We start from the raw sequence: 17,500 nt of genomic DNA on the forward strand, positions 1-17,500 counted from the left end.
AGACCCAAGTGTCATACACACACTTGCTAGCACAGACCCAAGTGTCATACACACACTTGCTAGTACAGACCCAAGTGTCATACACACACTTGCTAGCACAGACCCAAGTGTCATACACACACTTGCTAGCACAGACCCAAGTGTCATACACTTGCTAGTACAGACCCAAGTGTCATACACACACTTGCTAGTACAGACCCAAGTGTCATACACACACTTGCTAGCACAGACCCAAGTGTCATACACTTGCTAGTACAGACCCAAGTGTCATACACACACTTGCTAGTACAGACCCAAGTGTCATACACACACTTGCTAGCACAGACCCAAGTGTCATACACACACTTGCTAGCACAGACCCAAGTGTCATACACACACTTGCTAGTACAGACCCAAGTGTCATACACACACTTGCTAGCACAGACCCAAGTGTCATACACTTGCTAGTACAGACCCAAGTGTCATACACTTGCTAGTACAGACCCAAGTGTCATACACACACTTGCTAGTACAGACCCAAGTGTCATACACACACTTGCTAGCACAGACCCAAGTGTCATACACTTGCTAGTACAGACCCAAGTGTCATTACACACACTTGCTAGTACAGACCCAAGTGTCATACACACACTTGTTAGCACAGACCCAAGTGTCATACACTTGCTAGTACAGACCCAAGTGTCATACACACACTTGCTAGTACAGACCCAAGTGTCATACACACACTTGCTAGCACAGACCCAAGTGTCATACACACACTTGCTAGCACAGACCCAAGTGTCATACACACACTTGCTAGTACAGACCCAAGTGTCATACACACACTTGCTAGCACAGACCCAAGTGTCATACACTTGCTAGTACAAACCCAAATGTCATACACACACTTGCTAGTACAGACCCAAGTGTCATACACACACTTGCTAGCACAGACCCAAGTGTCATACACACACTTGCTAGTACAGACCCAAGTGTCATACACACATTTGCTAGCACAGACCCAAGTGTCATACACTTGCTAGTACAGACCCAAATGTCATACACACACTTGCCAGTACAGACCCAACTGTCATACACACACTTGCTAGTACAGACCCAAGTGTCATACACTTGCTAGTACAGACCCAAGTGCCATACATACACTTCCTAGTACAGATCCAAGTGTCATACACACACTTGCTAGTACAGATCCAAGTGTCATACACACACTTGCTAGTACAGACCCAAATGTCATACACACACTTGCTAGTACAGACCCAAGTGTCATACACTTTCTAGTACAGACCCAAATGTCACACACACACTTGCTAATACAGACCCAAGTGTCATACACACTTGCTAGTACAGACCCAAGTGTCATACACACTTGCTAGTACAGACCCAAGTGTCATACACACTTGCTAGTACAGACCCAAGTGTCAAACACACACTTGCTAGTACAGACCCAAGTGTCATACACACACTTGCTAATACAGACCCAAGTGTCATACACACACTAGCTAGTACAGACCCAAGTGTCATACACACACTTGCTAACACAGACCCAAGTGTCATACACACTTGCTAGTACAGACCCAAGTGTCATACATACACTTCCTAGTACAGATCCAAGTGTCACGCACACTTGCTAGTACAGACCCAAGTGTCATACACTTGCTAGCACAGTCCCAAGTGCCATACATACACTTGCTATTATAGACCCAAGTGTCATACACTTGCTAGCACAGACCTAAGTGTCATACACACACTTGCTAGCACAGACCCAAGTGTCATACACGCACTTGCTAGCACAGACCCAAGTGTCATACACACACTTGCTAGCACAGACCCAAATGTCATACACACACTTGCTAGCACAGACCCAAGTGTCATACACACACTTGCTAGCACAGACCCAAGTGTCATACATACACTTGCTAGCACAGACCCAAATGTCATACACACACTTGCTAGCACAGACCCAAATGTCATACACACACTTGCTAGCACAGACCCAAGTGTCATACACACACTTGCTAGCACAGACCCAAATGTCATACACACACTTGCTAGCACAGACCCAAATGTCATACACACACTTGCTAGCACAGACCCAAATGTCATACACACACTTGCTAGCACAGACCCAAGTGTCATACACACACTTGCTAGCACAGACCCAAGTGTCATACACACACTTGCTAGCACAGACCCAAGTGTCATACACACACTTGCTAGCACAGACCCAAGTGTCATACACACACTTGCTAGCACAGACCCAAGTGTCATACACACACTTGCTAGCACAGACCCAAGTGTCATACACACACTTGCTAGCACAGACCCAAATGTCATACACACACTTGCTAGCACAGACCCAAGTGTCATACACACACTTGCTAGCACAGACCCAAATGTCATACACACACTTGCTAGCACAGACCCAAATGTCATACACACACTTGCTAGCACAGACCCAAGTGTCATACACACACTTGCTAGCACAGACCCAAATGTCATACACACACTTGCTAGCACAGACCCAAATGTCATACACACACTTGCTAGCACAGACCCAAGTGTCATACACACACTTGCTAGCACAGACCCAAGTGTCATACACACACTTGCTAGCACAGACCCAAGTGTCATACACACACTTGCTAGTACAGACCCAAGTGTCATACACACACTTGCTAGCACAGACCCAAGTGTCATACACACACTTGCTAGCACAGACCCAAGTGTCATACACACACTTGGTAGTACAGACCCAAGTGTCATACACACACTTGCTAGCACAGACCCAAGTGTTGTAAATGTAAATGTAATTTTTTATCTTGTCCAGCAGTCCTTTACATTGAGTTGTTCTTCCTCTTGCAGTGTATCTTAGACATTTTTTTATTACTTCTGCAGAATTAGTTGCATCTCTTTTATTTTAATTTTAACATTTTGTATCATTTTTTATTGTTCATTATTTTTGCCTTATTTGTTCTTGTGCAACTTCTTTGCCATTATGTCTCACATACCGTCAAGTGATACTTTAGTGAATGTCGACACTCAGACCTCTCAGGCTACTGCTGCTTCTGTCATCAGTCCTCACAGTTCCTTATCGACTGACAGACCGACCCAGACACTGAGACACTACAGTTTTACTGGTGATTCCCTTGATGCGTTACCTTTATTCAATGGCCATGTACATAGTCTTGAAGCATGGTTTACTGCCATTCGTTCTCGTGTTAATGCTCTAGTTGAAGGTCCTCCTTCAGAGGAAAGTCTTATCAGACTTGCGACTCTTCATCGATCCCCTGCTGCTGTTCACGTTGTTGATCTCCTTGATATGCGAGACTTCAGGAATCTTACTAAGTGGTCACAATATGAGGAACTGATTCGTTCTTTCCTTGTACCAGTAAAAACAGCTGATCCCTATGTCGTTCTTCGGGAACTAGTGAATGCTACACCCATGACTAATGAATCGTTGAGTGCCTTTGCTGTTAGATTAGACAAACTTTTATCGTCATTTATCAATGCTGTCCAGTCCTCAGCTTTTGTCCCTGACGAGGATAAACCATCCACAGCATCGTTTGCTAAAATAGCAGCTTTTGGAGCAATCAAAGAACTAATGCTTCCGTGTGTGCTTATGAGGCTAATCCTCCAACTGTGACGATGGAACCACTTACAGCCCTAAATCATGTACGTTCCTTATGCCCCCAGGGTACTTTCCCATGTATCAAAAGTAATTTCACACATATGCCTCAGTCTGCACCACCTCTTGTTTGTGCCACAGAGACAAATCGTGGTCGTCAACCATCTCAGCGATCACCAAGGACCAGTGTACAGAGTCATTATAAACCTCGTAGTATTCATAGTACATTCAGTAACCATAGTCAGCGGACTTGTTACAACTGTGGTTTCCGTGGCCATATTGCAATTAATTGTCCTGATAGTTACCCTAAGAGGCGTTGTGCTGATGATGAGTACCAGTCAGATCTTCCCTACTGTACTTATCATAGAATACATGGACATGACACATCTGAGTGCAATGCTCTCTACAACCTTCAGTACTCTAGGTCTTTCCGTGGCCGTTCCAACCGCAGAACCCGTAGAGGAAACAGACATCGTGGTTCTCAAAATAACCAGAACCAGGCTCATTCTTCCAATTCGGGGGAATTCGAGCGCCCCAGTCAAACCGTCCCATGGTGACAGTAGGTGATAATGAGTACACCATCCCCGTTCACAATTCCTTTGAAGCCTTAAGCAGTCTCGAGAATGACAATTCTGCTGATGATGTTGCTTCACACGTCTCTGACGTAGATGATTTTGGGGATGAAGTGGAACAAATCTTTGCTGATGACAATCCACCTTTTTGTTTGCACATAACTTCCAATGCAACCATAGGCCCTATAGTGCAAGCATCTGTTCATAATGCGCCCGTTCATTTGTTCATGGACTCTGGTGCGCAAGTCAATATTATCAGGTCTAGTTTGTTTAGGGATAAGCAGTTACGACATGTCCTTCTCGTAGAACCGACTCATGTGTCCTCTCTTAGTGGAGTAGCTGGTTCTCACCTGCGTGTCCGCGGTCGGACTTCCCTAACTTTTTCTATCCAAGGTAGAGACTTCACTGCTTCATTCCGTGTTGTCGACCAGATTACTTTCCCTGGTGACCTTCTACTGGGCTTTGCTTCCATGCGAGACTTGCGCATTGTGCTCGACCCTTATCGATGGCATGCCCAAATTGATGACTTGATCGTACCATTTTGGGGTTACCAGCTTGGATCCGAGATCTGCCATACTGCCGCAGAGTACGACATTCGAATTAAGTCCTTACAGGCCAGTGCATTTTCCAGTAGCGTACCCAAGCGGTCAGGCACTGATGATCCTGTCACTCCTGTCTGTATTCCTGCAACTTCAGACTTGCAAGATAGTGTCCAGTTACCTCAAGTGTCCGAGGACGCTCTGACTACCTTGAGTGCTGAGCCTATCCCTGCAATGTCTGCTAGTTCAAGTAGTAGTTTCTCCACAGGGGACGCCTTGTCAGAAAACAATTACTTGCAACTAGTAATGCCATCTCTTGTTGATGTCACATGCCGTCTGCAGAAAGACGTTTCTGTCGCAGCTAGTGCCCTCACTTAGAGTGTCTGTTGTTGTTCCTAGTGTTCCAGATGGTGATAACGTCCTAGTTGACAGTGATTCCTGCAAAGTAAAAGGTCTATTTGTTGAACCATCCTTACATGTTGTAAGAGATAGCAAGATCCATTTCTTCCTAGCTAACACTTCTGGTCACAGTGTTCGTCTCAGAGCAAATACCAATCTTGTTGACCTTGTTCACTATCCTTACCCTGTTCAGGTAGAGGATGAGTTGTCACCTGACCAGTGGGTCGGTGCTATTTCTACCAGGGAGACCTCATCCACTTCACTGGATCAATCTGTTCCACCAGTTGAGGAGAAAGACTTAGCTCCCACTGACTTCCCAGATGAAGTCAAGCGTTTATTGACTCTGTTGAACAAATGTCGTAAAGCCATTGCCTTACCAGGTGAGAAGATGGGTATAACGAACTTATTGTCCCATCGTATTCCACTTGAACCTGGTACTAGACCTATCTATATACCTGCGTACAGAATGCCTCATTCACAAGTTGCTGTCGCAGAAGAATTGATCAATCAAATGCTTGATGATGGAGTTATTGCACCTAGCAATTCACCTTGGAATGCGCCCTTGATCCTAATACATAAGAAGGATGGTACTTGGCGCCCAGTGATCGACTTTAGGAAGTTAAATGCGAAAACTATTCCAGATCGCTTCCCTGTACTGGGTGATCTTTTACGTAACATCGGAGATAACAAAGTCTTTTCAACCCTGGATTTGTTACAAGGGTTTTAGCAAGTCCCTCTTCATGAGGACAGCCAAGAGCTAACTGCATTCTCCACTCCTACAGGTCATTATCACTTCCTCCGTATGGCGTTTGGATTACGATCCTCCCCTATGACGTTCTCAAGGCTCATGACTAATATCTTTAGAGGTCTCATAGGTAATGCACTTATGGTGTACTTAGATGACGTAATCGTCATGTCTAAAGACATTGGATACACACTTGAAAAGACTTGATGTAGTACTTGGTAAGCTTGAAGAAGCCAATTTAAAGATCAAACTGTCTAAATGTCAATTTTTCAGATCAGAAATTAAGTTTCTTGGTCACGTAGTCACTCCTAGAGGGGTTACGACTGACCAAAGTAAAGTAACTGCAGTACTAAATTTTCCAACTCCCAAAACTGCTGATGCCGTAAGATCCTTTGTGGGCTTAGCAGGTTTTTATAGATCTTTCATTGCCAATTTTTCTTCCATAGCTGCTCCTCTAACTGAGTTGCTTAAGAAAGATGCTCCTTTTGTTTGGACCTTCCGTCAAGAAAGAGCATTCCAAACTCTAAAAGAAAAGCTAACATCTGCTCCAATTTTGAAATTTCCAGATTTTTCTAAGCCCTTCTATCTGACAACTGATGCTAGTTCTATTGGCATAGGTGCCGTACTAGCTCAGAAGACTGATGGCAAGTACAACGCAGTTGCATTTGCTAGCCGAGTCCTTACGAAGGCTGAACGTAATTATACAGTAACTGAGCAAGAAGCTTTAGCAATAGTACGGTCTTTAAAGCACTTCCGAGACATTATTTATCAGTACTCTGTTCATGTCTTGACAGACCACGCTCCACTGATACCTTTATTCCAGAACAAACAACCTACTGGAAGGTTAGCCAGATGGACCTTGACTATCCAAGAGTTCAATCCCACCTTTGAACACTTACCTGGCAAGTCAAATGTAGTCGCAGATGCCTTATCGCAACATGTTATAGTAACTGCAGACCCTCCATTTAGTGCTGAGGATGTAAAGAATGCTCAACGAACAGATCCCATGTGGTCTGGTGTGATTCAATTCCTGCTCCAGGAAGATCTTATTCTGACTGTGAAGCCACCAGCACCCATCAGTGACTTTGTCATGAACCGAGAATTACTGTATCAAACAGCCGAGTTGGGTACTCCTAGCAGAAGAGTTTACCGGTTAGTAATTCCACAGTCACTAGTGAATGTAGCCTTACAGCTAGTTCACAATGTACCAGGTGTTGCGCACCCTGGTATGGATCGTTCAGTAAAACAAGCCAGATTGAAATACTTTTGGCCTCGTATGGCAACTGATATTTCTGAGTATGTTAAGAAATGTAGTGTCTGCATGCAACATAAAGGTAATGCTAATGGTCCTAATCTAATCCAAGTGTATCCAACTACTAGCGAACCTTGGGAAAGAGTTGCGCTAGATTTGTTAACTAATTTCCAATGTTCCCTCCAGGGCAACAAACATCTGTGTTATGGTAGACCATTTCACCAGATATTGTGAGTTAGTTCCTATTGCAGATAAGACTGCCGAGACAGTAGCTAAAGCATTTAAAGAACGCATTATCTGCAGGCATACCACCCCTAAGTCCCTAGTAACAGATAATGGAGGTGAAATCTGTAATGAGATTCTTAAAAATTTGTGCACCTTGTACAAGATCTCTAAATCCACCATTGTTCCTCATCATCCTGCCAGCAATGGGTTAGCAGAACGAACCAATAAGAAAGTACTTGATGTCTTGAGAGCCACTATCAATCCCAACAGTAAAACTTGGGATGAAGTTATACCTGATGTGCAGTGTGCTATAAATTCTGCTTATAATGTTTCTATAGGTGACACTCCACAGTATGCATTGTATGGTGTAGATAAACGTTTGCCTTATGAGTTGCTATATTCTAATCCGAAACCAAAGTACAACCCTGATGATTTCATAGCAACTCGTACCAGCTTAGCTCAAAGTGTTTTTAGAAGAATCCGTGAAACACTTCATAAATCAACAGCAGAATTTACAAGAGTCGCAAACACTCGAGCAAAGCCATCCAAAATCAAAGTAGGTTCGAGAGTTATGCTGACTAACTTTAACAAAACGTCTGCAATGCCTAAGCTTGATCAAAAGTTTGTTGGTCCTTATCGAGTAGTTGAACATATCACTGGTAATAAGTATAAGGTTAGAGAAATTAGTACTGGTCAGCATAAAGAATCGCATTTAGATCATATGAAGTTAGTATGTGATGATAATGATGTTCCAACCCAGACTAATGTGACAGACTCTGACAATCCTCCTGATCCTGTACTCTTTTCCTCTGATACTCAGTCAGACGATCAACCTGAATGTCGTTATTCCCTACCTACACGACAGGTATTGAGAAATCCTCAAGTATCATTTGTTACTTCCAATTCAGATTTGCCTCAAATACAGCATGAGTTAGCCAGTGCAACAGAGTTTGATCCTCCCAGAGATGACACCCATTCTGCATATGTCAATCTCACCCTAGCAGTGTTGGGGTTAAATGTAAATAACCTGTATAGATGAATAATTACAGTATCAACTTATCAGTGTTCAAGAATTTTTTTTTTGTGTTTACGTTCTCTCCGAATTCTGAGAGTTAACAGTCTAGATTTGAGTGCACCGAATCTGCCTTTCTGTTAAACACTCTTTCTTTGTATATATTCCTTCCTCAGAATCCGTAGATCACATGAATACAGATCGATCGATCAAATTTTTTTTTATCACTTCTATTGTGTAATCCCAACGTTGAGTTTCATTTGATGAGTTGTGCTATATTATACCTTGTATTGCATTACAGTTTCATTACAGTTTCAGTTACGTAGCTTCCATTCCAATGTTCTACTTATGTATGTTATAATGTTCAATTGTTGTGTACTTTGACATTGTATAGAATCAGCCCAAGCCGTACACCTGCCATCTCTAGTTTGTATTAGTTGTATGTCGGGACGACATACGTTAGCGTCACCGAGCTCTCAGTAGTAGTACCAGTTCCTAGTAACCAGTTACCAGTAACCAGTGTACCAGTAGATGACTCACTACCAACCGTCTCTGCGTGAATCACCAACTGTATTCATATTGCTGCTGACCATAGCAGGATTTCAAACACCCCCTCACCCATAGGCACTCATGAGGCAGGTCGGCTGTTGGTGCTTTCCCACACTTTCCGTTATATTATACGTACTACCAGCCTACGTGAGTATTCTTACCCTATCCACGTATCGAAAACCCCTCATGACATGCTAGTGCAGACCCAAGTGTCATACACTTGCTAGTAGAGACCCAAGTGTCATACATACACTTCCTAGTACAGACCCAAGTGTCATACACTTGCTAGTACAGACCCAAGTGTCATACAAACACTTGCTAGTACAGACCCAAGTGTCATAAACACACTTGCTAGTACAGACACAAGTGTCATACACACACTTGCTAGTACAGACCCAAGTGTCATACACACACTTGCTAGTACAGACCCAAGTGTCATACACTTGCTAGTACAGACCCAGGTGTCATACACTTGCTAGCACAGACCCAAGTGTCATACATACACTTGCTAGTATAGACCCAAGTGTCATACATACACTTGCTAGTATAGACCCAAGTGTCATACACTTCCTAGCACAGACCCAAGTGTCATATTCACACTTGATAGTATAGATCCAAGTGTCATACACACACTTGCTAGTACAGACCCAAGTGTCATACACTTGCTAGCACAGACCCAAGTGTCATACACACACTTGCTAGCACAGACCCAAGTGTCATACACTTGCTAGTACAGACCCAAGTGTCATACACTTGCCAGTACAGACCCCAAGTGTCATACACTTGCTAGCACAGACCGAAGTGGCATACACTTGCTAGCACAGACCCAAGTGTCATACACACACTTGCTAGCACAGACCCAAGTGTCATACACACACTTGCTAGCACAGACCCAAGTGTCATACACACACTTGCTAGCACAGACCCAAGTGTCATACACACACTTGCTAGCACAGACCCAAGTGTCATACACTTGCTAGCACAGACCCATGTGTCATACACACACTTGCTAGTACAGACCCAAGTGTCATACACTTGCTAGTACAGACCCAAGTGTCATACACACTTGCTAGTACAGACCCAAGTGTCATACACACACTTGCTAGTACAGACCCAAGTGTCATACACACACTTGCTAGTACAGACCCAAGTGTTATGCACACACTTGCTAGTACAGACCCAAGTGTCATACACACACTTGCTACTACAGACCCAAGTGTCATACACACACTTGCTACTACAGACCCAAGTGTCATACACACACTTGCTACTACAGACCCAAGTGTCATACACACACTTGCTACTACAGACCCAAGTGTCATACACACACTTGCTAATACAGACCCAAGTGTCATACACACTTGCTAGTACAGACCCAAGTGTCATACACTTGCTAGTACAGACCCAAGTGTCATACACACTTGCTAGTACAGACCCAAGTGCCATACACACACTTGGTACTACAGACCCAAGTGTCATACACACACTTGCTAGTACAGACCCAAGTGTCATACACACACTTGCTAGTACAGACCCAAGTGCCATAACACACACTTGCTAGCACAAACCCAAGTGCCCTAACACACACTTGCTAGCACAGACCCAAGTGTCATAAACAAACACTTGCTAGCACAAACCCAAGTGTTATACACACACTTGCTAGCACAAACCCAAGTGTTATACACACACTTGCTAGCACAGATTCAACCTTTGACGAGTTCTGAGAGTTTTTCCTACTCCCAGAGCCCGGCCTTGGGTCAGGCTCGTCTGGTACTTGCCTGGTCAATCAGACTGTTGCTGCTGGTGACCCACATATACTCACACATCCCATCAATATCGTCACCTCATACCCTCATCTGGCTTAGTCTTCACTTTAATCTGAAGAGAATTGAAAATCACTCTCACTCTCTCTCTCTCTCTCTCTCTCTCTCTCTCTCTCTCTCTCTCTCTCTCTCTCTCACACACACACACGAAGATTGGGGAAGGTTAAAGAAAACCGCAGAGTATAGTCTAGGGATCCAAAGACTACTGCAAACCTCACTCAAAGAAAAGGATCTTGGGGTGAGTATAATACCGAGCACATCTCTTGAGGCGCACATCACCCAGATAACTGCTGCGGCATATGGACGCCTGGCAAACCTGAGATTAGCGTTCCGATACCTAAGTAGGGAATCTTTCAAGACACTGTACACCGTGTACGTCAGGCCCATACTGGAGTATGCAGCACCAGTCTGGAAACCGCACCGGGTCAAGCACGTTAAGAAATTAGAGAAAGTGAAAAGGTTTGCGACAAGGTTAGTTCCAGAGCTAAGGGGAATGTCCTACGAAGAAAGGTTGAGGGAAATCGGCCTGACGACACTGGAGGACAGGAGGGTTAGGGAAGACACGATAACGACATGCAAAATACTGCGTGGAATAGACAAAGTGGACAGAGAGATGTTCCAGAGAGGGGACACAGAAACAAGAGGTCACTCTTGGAAGTTGAAGACTCAGACGAATCACCTTGATGTTAGGAAGTATTTCTTCAGTCATAGAGTGGTCAGGAAGGAAGTGGAACATTCTGGCGAGTGATGTAGTGAAGGAAGGAACCATACACAGCTTTAAGATGAGGTATGATAAAGCTCATGGAGCAGGGAGAGAGAGGAGCTAGTAGCGTTCAGTGAAGAGGCGGGGCCAGGAGCTGAGTCTCGATCCCTGCAACCACAATTAGGTGAGTACATACACACACACTGGTCACTCTCCCGTGGCTGGCAGGAGAGGAAATGCAACAGTTATCACTCGGTTGTGTGTCAGTAGAGAGCAGTGTATCATGTATCAGTAGAGAGCAGTGTATCATGTATCAGTAAAGAGCAGTGTATCATGTATCAGTAGAGAGCAGTGTATCATGTATCAGTAGAGAGGAGTGTATCATGTATCAGTAGAGAGCAGTGTAGGTGTCAGGTCACACTAGGTGTTGTTTCCTGCCACAGCACTAACACCACTCTTAACGGGTCATCAGAAATCCCATGTCAGGTAAGTTTTCCCTGACGACCCCAACATCAGTAATCTCAAAATTTTAAATTTTCTAAACTATAAACAAAATACATACAAAGATTTATACACGAAAATACTGTCCCAATAGTTTTTTCTTATATTTTAATAATAACGACGAAATAGCAATAACGTACTCGTTGTACACATTCTGGAGACGTAGCAGAAGCAGTAGTAGTAGTAGCACCAATAATAGCAGCAGCAATAATAACAAAAGAAGTAGTGGCAATAACAGCTGCAGTTTCAGCAGCAGTACAGCAGCAGACGTCGTCCGTTCACAGTCGTGGTTTTGAGAACACTCCATGCATGGCTGCTTCCAGCTACACAAATATTGCTACACAACTTACCATGCAGAATGAGTGGGCCACAGGTGCGTTACCATGCAGAAGGAGTGGGCCACAGGTGCGTTACCATGCAGGAGAAGTGGGCCACAGGTGCGTTACCATGCAGGAGTGGGCCACAGGTGCGTTACCATGCAGGAGTGGGCCACAGGTGCGTTACCATGCAGGAGTGGGCCACAGGTGCGTTACCATGCAGGAGTGGGCCACAGGTGCGTTACCATGCAGGAGGAGTGGGCCACAGGTACGTTACCATGCAGGAGTGGGCCACAGGTACGTTACCATGCAGGAGTGGGCCACAGGTGCGTTACCATGCAGGAGGAGTAGGCCACAGGTGCGTTACCATGCAGGAGGAGTAGGCCACAGGTGCATTACCATGCAGGAGGAATGGACCACAGGTGCGTTACCATGCAGGAAGAGTGGACCACAGGTGCGTTACCATGCAGGAAGAGTGGACCACAGGTGCGTTACCATGCAGGAAGAGTGGACCACAGGTGCGTTACCATGCAGGAAGAGTGGGCCACAGGTGCGTTACCATGCAGGAAGAGTGGACCACAGGTGCGTTACCATGCAGGAAGAGTGGGCCACAGGTGCGTTACCATGCAGGAAGAGTGGACCACAGGTGCGTTACCATGCAGGAAGAGTGGACCACAGGTGCGTTACCATGCAGGAAGAGTGGGCCACAGGTGCGTTACCATGCAGGAAGAGTGGACCACAGGTGCGTTACCATGCAGGAAGAGTGGACCACAGGTGCGTTACCATGCAGGAAGAGTGGGCCACAGGTGCGTTACCATGCAGGAAGAGTGGACCACAGGTGCGTTACCATGCAGGAAGAGTGGACCACAGGTGCGTTACCATGCAGGAAGAGTGGACCACAGGTGCGTTACCATGCAGGAAGAGTGGGCCACAGGTGCGTTACCATGCAGGAAGAGTGGACCACAGGTGCATTACCATGCAGGAAGAGTGGACCACAGGTGCGTTACCATGCAGGAAGAGTGGACCACAGGTGCGTTACCATGCAGGAAGAGTGGACCACAGGTGCGTTACCATGCAGGAAGAGTGGACCACAGGTGCGTTACCATGCAGGAAGAGTGGACCACAGGTGCGTTACCATGCAGGAAGAGTGGACCACAGGTGCGTTACCATGCAGGAAGAGTGGGCCACAGGTGCGTTACCATGCAGGAAGAGTGGGCCACAGGTGCGTTACCATGCAGGAAGAGTGGGCCACAGGTGCGTTACCATGCAGGAAGAGTGGGCCACAGGTGCGTTACCATGCAGGAAGAGTGGGCCACAGGTGCGTTACCATGCAGGAAGAGTGGGCCACAGGTGCGTTACCATGCAGGAAGAGTGGGCCACAGGTGCGTTACCATGCAGGAAGAGTGGACCACAGGTGCGTTACCATGCAGGAAGAGTGGGCCACAGGTGCGTTACCATGCAGGAAGAGTGGGCCACAGGTGCGTTACCATGCAGGAAGAGTGGACCACAGGTGCGTTACCATGCAGGAAGAGTGGGCCACAGGTGCGTTACCATGCAGGAAGAGTGGGCCACAGGTGCGTTACCATGCAGGAAGAGTGGGCCACAGGTGCGTTACCATGCAGGAAGAGTGGACCACAGGTGCGTTACCATGCAGGAAGAGTGGGCCACAGGTGCGTTACCATGCAGGAAGAGTGGACCACAGGTGCGTTACCATGCAGGAAGAGTGGACCACAGGTGCGTTACCATGCAGGAAGAGTGGGCCACAGGTGCGTTACCATGCAGGAAGAGTGGACCACAGGTGCGTTACCATGCAGGAAGAGTGGACCACAGGTGCGTTACCATGCAGGAAGAGTGGACCACAGGTGCGTTACCATGCAGGAAGAGTGGACCACAGGTGCGTTACCATGCAGGAAGAGTGGGCCACAGGTGCGTTACCATGCAGGAAGAGTGGGCCACAGGTGCGTTACCATGCAGGAAGAGTGGACCACAGGTGCGTTACCATGCAGGAAGAGTGGGCCACAGGTGCGTTACCATGCAGGAAGAGTGGGCCACAGGTGCGTTACCATGCAGGAAGAGTGGACCACAGGTACGTTACCATGCAGGAAGGGTGGGCCACAGGTGCGTTACCATGCAGGAAGAGTGGACCACAGGTGCGTTACCATGCAGGAAGAGTGGACCACAGGTGCGTTACCATGCAGGAAGAGTGGGCCACAGGTGCGTTACCATGCAGGAAGAGTGGACCACAGCATTTCACATCAATCCACCTCGATAACATTATAAACAGCAGTATTAATGAGGATATGATGGAGGTAGGTTCCAGGTTAATGATGACACCTGTGTGGAAGGTGGCACAACTGGAGGTAGGTTCCAGGTTAATTAAGATTACACCTGTGTGGAAGGTGGCACAACTGGAGGTAGGTTCCAGGTTAATGCTGACACCTGTGTGGAAGGTGGCACAAATGGAGGTAGGTTTCAGGTTAATGATGACACCTGTGTGGAAGGTGGCATAACTGGAGGTAGGTTCCAGGTTAATGATGACACCTGTGTGGAAGGTGGCATAACTGGAGGTAGGTTTCAGGTTAATGATGACACCTGTGTGGAAGGTGGCACAACTGAAGGCAGGTTTCAGGTTGATGATGACACCTGTGTGGCAGGTTGCACAAGTGAAGGTAGGTTCCAGGTTGATGATGACACCTGTGCTAGATAATTATAAGTTACAGTTGCACTTGTATCTGAGGTTAAGTTAACTTTTGCGAGGAACAACACACTGTGTTGCAACGAGGCCACTGAGTAGTAGAGAGAGATGAGAGTGGGGCCAACCACTGTGGTGGAAGCTACCGTAGAGTTGTCTCCTCTCTAGGTGACAGCGTAAGAAGAGATAGAGATATCCAGAGACTTGTGGAGTAAGAGAAGCATTAAGAACGGTGTTGTGTCTGCTTGACACTCCACTCCATTCCTGAGTAATCACGAAAGCGCTTGGAAGTTCACTATTTTTTTCACAGTGGATGTTCTGCATATTGTGATATCACCTGTTTACTGTGATCTTATTGCACTATTGTGTCAGTGTTCCTCTTTGCCAGGATATACGTGGATCCCCAGTCTTTGATAAATTATTTTCTACTTCTGCCTAATATATCTCTGGCATTAAAGTGTTACTGTCTGACACACTGGTGAAACAGAATCTCAGACCAGCTCTACTGGCTGACACTGGTCAGGGTCTCAGACCAGCTCTACTGGCTGACACTGGTCAGGGTCTCAGACCAGCTCTACTGGCTGACACTGGTCAGGGTCTCAGACCAGCTCTACTGGCTGACACTGGTCAGTCTCAGAGCAGCTCTACTGGCTGACACTGGTCAGTCTCAGAGCAGCTCTACTGGCTGACACTGGTCAGGGTCTCAGAGCAGATCTACTGGCTGACACTGGTCAGGGTCTCAGTCCAGCTCTCCTGGCTGACACTGGTCAGGGTCTCAGGCCAGCTCTACTGGCTGACACTGGTCAGTCTCAGAGCAGCTCTACTGGCTGACACTGGTCAGGGTCTCAGAGCAGATCTACTGGCTGACACTGGTCAGGATCTCAGAGCAGCTCTACTGGTTGACACTGGTCAGTCAACTCAGCAATACTCGTGAAAGGCAGCCAAACTCAGCACCACAGTCAGCAACAAGTATTAAAGGTTCCTCTAGAAGAGAAGGGTCTCTTGCTAACTCTTTTATATTTGAAGAAAGACCTGAAAAATTTACAAAGTTGTTGTTATTAGTATAATAACTGAACTCCTGCACTTCACTGTGGGTATTCTACACAGTCTTTTATGACTCCTGCTCTTGTCAGGAGTTATTTCAATGTGCAGATTTGGAACCAGCCCCTCTGACACTTTTTAGGTGTAAATTATAATACATCTTTCCTGAATGAATTTCAGGAGGCAAACTTTAGATGTTTGAATATAAAAATGCTTTGCCATTTGGTTATCCATGAAAAGTTTAACAACATACCAGTCTAGTGTAGAAGTGCCTTCCAAAAATATCAACAATGAGTGAGCATCTCCGTGTTTTGATATTAACACTATTGTGTGTATTGGGGGTAGGATCTTTCCACCTGGTTACTGAGTACACAGCTGAGATACACAGGTGTACCTTAGTATACATCTGAGATACACACACGTTACACGAGTACACAGCTGAGATAGGACATACCTGTTGCATGAGTACACAGATGAGATAGGGCAGATATACTTGCACTTTCGCTGTGGGTACTGACAAGTAGGGTGGGTATCAGCAAGTCAATGAGGAGTGTGGGGGGATATTATACTCTCAAGGTGCCTGCGTCTGCGCTTACCACACCACCCACATTATTTCTCTTGTCGCAACGCCTTTCTCAATAACATATTCTACACTACACGTGCAAAGCACCTTTCATAACAGATGACAAGTGTGTCTTGTATATTCTACACTACACGTGCAAAGCACCTTTCATAACAGATGACACGTGTGTCTTGTATATTCTACACTATACGTGCAACACAAATGACATGTATGTGGTAGAGTTGTTCAAGAACACACAACTCCCAGCTTTTAATCAATTATGGTTACAATACAAACCAGCGGTGTATATTTGTGTTTTAATTAAGATAATGAGCGAGGCGTGAGGAAGGAGTGTTGAGGAGACCTAACAGGCGACGGCGGCGCTGACATCACCACCACTGCAAAAGCACAATCAGCAGGAGCATCAACAATGAAAACAATAGTAGAAGCAGCAATAGGAGCTATCACCACCCTCGTCAACAATCACACGTCTTGTAGCAACAGCATAACAGCTCGCAGTATTAGCGCCATCATCACTAGCAAGAGCAGCATCAATAGCCCCTGCAGAAATAGCACCAACAGCCCCTGCAGCAGTAGCAGAAGAACCAACAACAGCTGTAAGAGTAATAAAAACAACAGAAAGCACTGCAGTGTTGAACACCCGAGTGATGGAGTGTGACAGCGTGAGATTATCACACTTCTCTAATGAACTGTGCAGGAAGTGTTAAGGGTTGAGATAATATAAGTGTATCTACCCCTCACACCTGTGCTACACATGTTAGCACCTCATGCAAAGTCATACCTGTGCTACACATGTATTAACACTAACTGGTAGTGCAGCAGTCACTGACCAGGCTGTCTCCCCTGCTTCAGCTGAACCAAAACTAGTTAGCTAGCTCTGTCTCTATCTCTTTCTCTCCCCTTTCAAATCGAGACACACCAG

General features: G+C 45.9%; 1 protein-coding gene across 6 annotated transcripts in view; it reads right to left on the bottom strand.

The window, feature by feature from the left end:
* Positions 1-17,500, bottom strand: part of LOC128699201 (adenosylhomocysteinase-like 1) — a 562,478-nt gene that overhangs the window by 167,517 nt on the left and 377,461 nt on the right. The window contains exon 1 of one of the 6 annotated variants that reach the window (XM_053791790.2): positions 12,086-12,232. The exons of the other annotated variants lie outside the window; for them this stretch is intronic. The gene's annotated coding sequence lies outside the window, so the exon portion shown is untranslated. Of the gene's footprint in view, positions 1-12,085; positions 12,233-17,500 lie in introns of those variants that run through there. 6 annotated transcript variants of the gene reach the window in all.

Source organism: Cherax quadricarinatus, chromosome 54 (assembly GCF_038502225.1).
Source record: "Cherax quadricarinatus isolate ZL_2023a chromosome 54, ASM3850222v1, whole genome shotgun sequence".
Taxonomy (NCBI): domain Eukaryota; kingdom Metazoa; phylum Arthropoda; class Malacostraca; order Decapoda; family Parastacidae; genus Cherax; species Cherax quadricarinatus.